General features: G+C 41.8%; 1 long non-coding RNA gene across 1 annotated transcript in view; it reads right to left on the bottom strand.

Moving 5' to 3' along the window:
• Positions 1-323: 323 nt before the first annotated feature.
• The window catches only part of LOC110256455 (uncharacterized), a 139250-nt gene continuing 133573 nt past the window's right edge, over positions 324-6000 (bottom strand). The window contains exon 3 of the long non-coding RNA XR_014823436.1: positions 324-4982. This is a non-coding gene — a long non-coding RNA (uncharacterized LOC110256455). The remainder of the gene's footprint in view (positions 4983-6000) is intronic.

Here is a 6000-nt window from a genome sequence, read left to right as displayed (position 1 = left end):
CTTGTTTTCAACTAGGAGCAGAGGCTTTCTTAAATGCAAATCTTCCTGTAATTCTGTGTTGATTGACAAAGCACAGGTAGGGCGAATTACTTTATTGGAGGAAAAAAATATACTTCAGGGCAAATAATACTACCAAGCATTTCTGTCCATTCCATTGTAGTACAAAATCAGACAAGCATGTGAAAGACAGTACTGATATAATCATCTAACTTATTTCAAAAGTAAGAATTATTAACTTAAGCTGTTATTTTCAGGGCTCCCCAAATGAAAGATATTCAATATGTAGAGTAATTAGAATTGACTAATTAAGGCATCATCGATAATTTTTTCTTTCTTTTTTACTAAAATATAGTTGATTCACAGAATATAAATCAATATATAAACATTCCCCAAAGTCCCTGTCCATCCCACTCCCTGCTCCCCCTTGGCAACCACAAGTCTATTCTCCACGTCTGTGAATCTGTTTCTGTTTTGTAGGTAGGTTCGTTTGTACCATATTTTAGATTCCACAAGAAGTGATATCATGTGGTATTTGTCTCAATGTTTTCAACACTCTATATAACTAAATAATATGAGTCTATCACAGGAGATCTTTGGGGCTAGACATCAATTTCCAGGGTTCAAGGTCTCTTCTGTCTCACCTGAGAATTTCCATGCCATGCTGCCATCAGGGAGAAGCAGATGATTTATCAAACTTTTTGTGTGTGTTTCTTCCAGTCCTGCTTGCCATCTAGCAATGATTTCAATGATGCTATTCATCAAGGAATTGAGTTTTGATGGTGCCAGATGGAAGCAAAACCAACCCCTTTGCCTTATCTCTTTAAAAAATAAATTCCATCATGATAATAACTAAATCCTGGTTCTTCAGGATAGCAATAATAATTGTTATAATAATAATAATAATAATTTTCATTGTACAGTCAGGTGCTCAAGCCATCTTGGATAGAAAGCATATATATATATATATGTGGAGAGAGAGCGCGGGAGTGCCCATGCACTATTTTTATTACTTACAATGTATCCTTTACTGAGAACCACTGATCATCTGAAATGGTGTCCAAAGCCTCAAAAGAGCAAAAATAATTCTAAAATCCTCTATCCCAAGACCACCTCCTATGAGATCTCCTTTTAATCAGGAACATCCAGGAAGAGACCCCTCTCTCTCCCATGCACCCTCTGCTGTGGTCACAGCACAAGAGATAGGAATATACTGGAGTTAAAGTGACCAATCCATACCAAATATGAGAACCAGTCAAACAGGTTTCTGTCTGCCTGTTATGTTCCAGATGATTCTAGTCTGAGCTCATTTAAATCTTTAAACAATATCCCACAAAACTTCCAAATTTCAACTTACGCAAAGGTCACAAAACCATTCATTCCCTGCTCAACATCTGCTTTGCTGCCATTTCTGCTTTTTCCCGATGAGGGAATGAGGCATGCCAAGGCACCGTGATGGAGAGGTCACTTAATTTTTGTTTGTAAAGCCAAATCCCCTGTGCTCTCAGTAATTTCCAATCAATTTTACATAAATAGCAAAATTAAGCCCCATTATTCTCATTTACCACAAAATTAGAGGAATTAATTAAACATGGAAAAAGTGCCAATGTCTGCCAAATCACTACTTCCAGTAGATAGAAACAAATTCAGGAATTTTGTGCAGACAGGAAGAAAAATCAGCATGGCATCCAGAAACATAATGAAGCGATACCACTGAAATGACATTGTAAGTGGTCCAATACACTTCTGAGTTTCTCTCCTGAATCCAGGACAAGGAGAACACACTTTCTTACAGAGGTGGACTGTGGTATCTGCTCCAGTGCCAGACGTGGATTCTTTGTTGTTTCAGGAAGCTGTGGTTTGTGTTCGGTTTGAGTCTGCACAAGCCCCAAAGAAAAGAAAAACTTAAGGTGTACTTTCAAACCTAGATTTGTCAGAGGAATTCCTTCACCAGACTGTTTCTAATGAACTCCACTAAACTCCAGAAATCATAACATCAGAGCATCCAAACTTCATATGAAATGTCAAGTTGTGTTTCAGACCAAGTATTTGAAATAAATAGAAGGAGAAACGGACAAAGGGGTCAGGGTGGGTGCTCCTAATTCCAGAGGTTTTTTTTTTTTCTTTTTTCATTTCATCTCTTGTCTTTTTAGGGCTTCACCCATGGTATACAGAAGTTCCCAGGATAGGAGTCAAATCAGAGCTACAGCTGCTGGCCACAGCCACAGCAACAGCCATTCAGGATCTGAGCAGTGTCTACAACCTACACCACAACTCACTGTAACGCCGGATACCCGATCCACTGAACAAGGCCAGGGATTGAACCCTCATCATCCTCATGGATGCTAGTCAGATTTGTTTCCACTGCAAAACAAGGGGAATTCCCCAGAGTTTTTGCTACTAGACTCAACAGTGCTCAGATTTGTGAGGAAGTTTAGAAATTATGAAAGCAAGAATGGTGACGTATTATTAAGTGGAAAAGAAAGATTCAAAAGTAAGATGAAAGAGTTCTTCAAAGATTGTCTAAAAGTCCCTTGCAATTACTTTCATTATAAAACAATAAAATGTATACCATTTCTTAAATAAACTCACCAGAATGACACACCTTTTAGACTGTTGGATGGAGTAAAAACATCTTCCCATCTTCCTTAATGAGATTTTTATTGCTCGTGTAAATTTGTCTTGTGCTAAATTTTTGTCTTGGGAACCCTGAATTACGTTACCTTGAGTTATTCCTGGTAAGCATGCAAGCATCCACCCAATTTTTTGCTGTGAAAATGGCTCCTTCTGGCAAAGGGAAAGCAATTGGAACTCAGTTTAATTAGCTGCCTTCTGTAAATATGCCATTATTCTTCCAGCTCTGTGCTGCAGTTATATTTACAAAGGAAGAGATAGCAATAATTATTTTGGGCTGTAGTTAGTCAGTATTAGTTAATGCCTGAGAATAATTGAGAGGAAATTAAGACAAGTTTATGGGTAGATTATGGGTATAAAACTGAGGATAAATGAGAATTTGTCAGAGCAGAAATTTTACCTCTATTTCCTAGCATGGATCAGGGACTCACCTACACAAACAAGGATCAAGCTCCTCACCTGAAACCCATTTAGCAAGGAGCACATGCAATTGACACATCCATTTTCAAAGAATGACATGGTAGGTTTTCTAGTATAGACGTTTGACTCCCAGGCCAGCTTTACTCAGTAACTCAACATGCTTCTGAGCTGCTCATGTTTCCTTAGACTCAGTGGGACTCTGGGAAGCCAAGCTCAGTTTATCTCAGCCAGAGCCAAGAAGACAAAGGAAGAGAGTCTGCTGTTCCTCCAGTCCTCAATATATTCCAAGATCAAATACAGCATGTGGATAAATTATGTGTTTTTCTGGCTTCTTATTAGATTACTAAGAGTTGAGTAGTTTTAAAAACTTCATCTTAAGATTTGCAACAGAGCCATTAGGGTGGGTAATAACGGCTCCGAAAGGTCTCATAACCTTTCCTGGTGGGAATAATAGGGAACACTCATTGGGGGAACCCTTCCCAAAGAACAGGTGCTAAAGGATGACATCCCCATCAATTCTGTGGTTTGGGGGAGGAGAGAAAAATTATAAAGTAGGCTAAGGACACAGGCTCTGGGGTCCAACATCTCTGATTATTTGCTCAGGTCCCAGCGCTGGCTAACTGAAGACCCTGAGCAAATTATCTACCCTCCCAGTTTTCTCATCTGAAAGAGGGAGGTAACACTAGAACTCAGCGGTTGGAAGGGCTGCATAAGATAAATCACATAAAGCAATCAGCTCTGAGCCAGATGCATAGAAAAGAGCTCACTTAGTGGGGTTACTACAACTTCTGGTATTATTTCCACACTATCATCATCTCCTGAGTGCTGTTTAACTTCACTATTTAAACATGTACAGCAGGTGTTGTATCTGGGAGCAAAGAAGCATTTGGGGCAGGAAAGATGAGGGGAAGGGGTAGGTGTTGGGTTTGGCCCCAGCTGGTACAATGGGCTGAGTCTGAGACTGTCAGAGGAGAGATGGAGAGACAAAACACCCATTACTTTTATTTATCTGTATTTTTAGTGTTTCACATGTGAAGCTTGGCAAACATGTAGCTCCAAGCAGAATCATAGTTCCTGAGGTAAGTGGAGAAACTGGTCAAGGTGAGGGTGGCCTTGAGGTCCAAGGGACAAAGTCTGGTGGGCTTTGGGAAGACAGCCTCTTCTCACCATTGCCTGGCGCCCAGGACAGAGTGCCCTGGGAGCACAGAGTCAGCCTTTCACGGCTCTCAAGGTTGACCTTCATGGCTGGAGGATTCCACCCATCAGTCTGACACTAATTGATGTGGAGCTGTCAGGGAGGGACAGAGCCCAGACAAGAGAGACAGACAGGGGCCAGGAGCTCACAGATTTGTCAAGGAGAAAAGTGTGAGACATCATTGCAGGGACATGGCTGGGTGGCCGATTTCTGATTGTGGGAGCACAAATGGTCAGAGAATTTGATCATTTACACTTTTATAACATAATCATAGAATCCAGAGATTAAGAATGCTGGAAAGGAATTCATAAAATTTGTAATGAGATTAGCATTCATCAAAACATGCAGAACTCTCCAGGTGAGGAAAAGGATCTCCCCAAATCCCACGAAAATCGCTACTGTGGTGTGGTATCTCTGCTCTTTCTCCTCCACTTTCAGTCTGAATTCCAACCCTCTGGGCTTCTGCTCACCTTTTAATTACCTGAGTGTGGGGTAAATAGGCTAAGACCTCCCACCATAAATCTGCTCAGGATGCCTGCTTTCTGCTCAGTGCAGGAGAGAGGCAGCTTAGAACACCAGGGTTCCTGGTCTGGGGGACAGGAGGCAGTTATGCAAGCCAGTTTCCACAGGTTCTTAGTGTTGGTGGCATGTGCTTGCTTGTTTTACATCATAGAGCTGCAACTTCTCTCTAAATAATCACCTTTTAGGACAGCATTTTGCAGTAATTTCAAACTTGCTGAAAAATAAGACAAAAAAATAGAACTCCTACATAATCTTTATCCAGATGCATCGATTTTTAACATTTATTCTGCACAAATCCCATATTAGAACACGTTGTTATGAACCACGTGAAAGTAAGCTTCATACTTCACATTTTAACCCCTTAATATGTCACCTTGTGCACCATAGACTAGTAGCCTCATGAAGCAATCTGCCTACAGAAGAGAGTCCTTGGCCTACAAAACATGGGAACCCATCCAGGCTATAGCCCCTTTTCAGAATTAAGGGCTCTGAGCAAAAGCATCTTGACCCAACATTCCCATGACTTGCATGACCACAGAATCATATTGCTTTGGCATGTGTGTGTGTATGCATGTGTGTACAGAAGGGTGCATGTGGTCCCCAGAGTCACTGGGGACAGCTCCTTTAGCCACATGGACTGAGTAGGAAGCAGGCCGCCTGCATTTCTGGCCTCCTCAGCCCTCCCTCATGTCCAGGACCTGCCCTATCATTCCCCACTGGAAGGGTGGCCTCTGAGGTAGTGCATCCTTCTCGGCACAGGACATTGTTACTCTGGCACAAGAGAGGAAGAGAATAGTCGCTCCGAGCCTTAGAACTGACACTTTTAGAAACTGGGATGGAGCCAGTGACGAAGGCTGAGGGAAGGGTGGAATCGGGGTGCCAGCAACAGCCCCATTTGCAGAGGCTGCAGGATTTCTAACCAGGCACTGGGCACAAAGTCAATGCATTATTAAGACAGAAATTTTCAGTCATCCCGAAATTAAGCCCTTCTGACTAAAAAATCCATCCTATATGCCAATGAGGCACTTTCAAAACACAGGGGCTTAAAAAAAAAATTTTAAAAAAGCTCTATGACAGATGGGAAACTGAAGGGCACACCTAAGCATCTCCTTCTCCCCCAAATGGGGCATCCAACGTGTGTCTGGAGAGGAAGTACACAAGCCACGAGGGCCAGAGGGGTAGTGAGAAAGAGAATGAGGGAAGAGAGAGGGGATAAGGGAGACAGAATGAAG

The sequence above is a fragment of the Sus scrofa genome, chromosome 13 (genome assembly GCF_054392235.1).
Source record: "Sus scrofa isolate SSC_HxYL_T2T_F1_AM1 chromosome 13, Sscrofa_HxYL_maternal_Yorkshire_Landrace_v2.0, whole genome shotgun sequence".
Classification (NCBI taxonomy): Eukaryota; Metazoa; Chordata; class Mammalia; order Artiodactyla; family Suidae; genus Sus; species Sus scrofa.
Note: the sequence above shows the minus strand (reverse complement) of the source record. Positions and strands in the feature narration are given on the sequence as shown.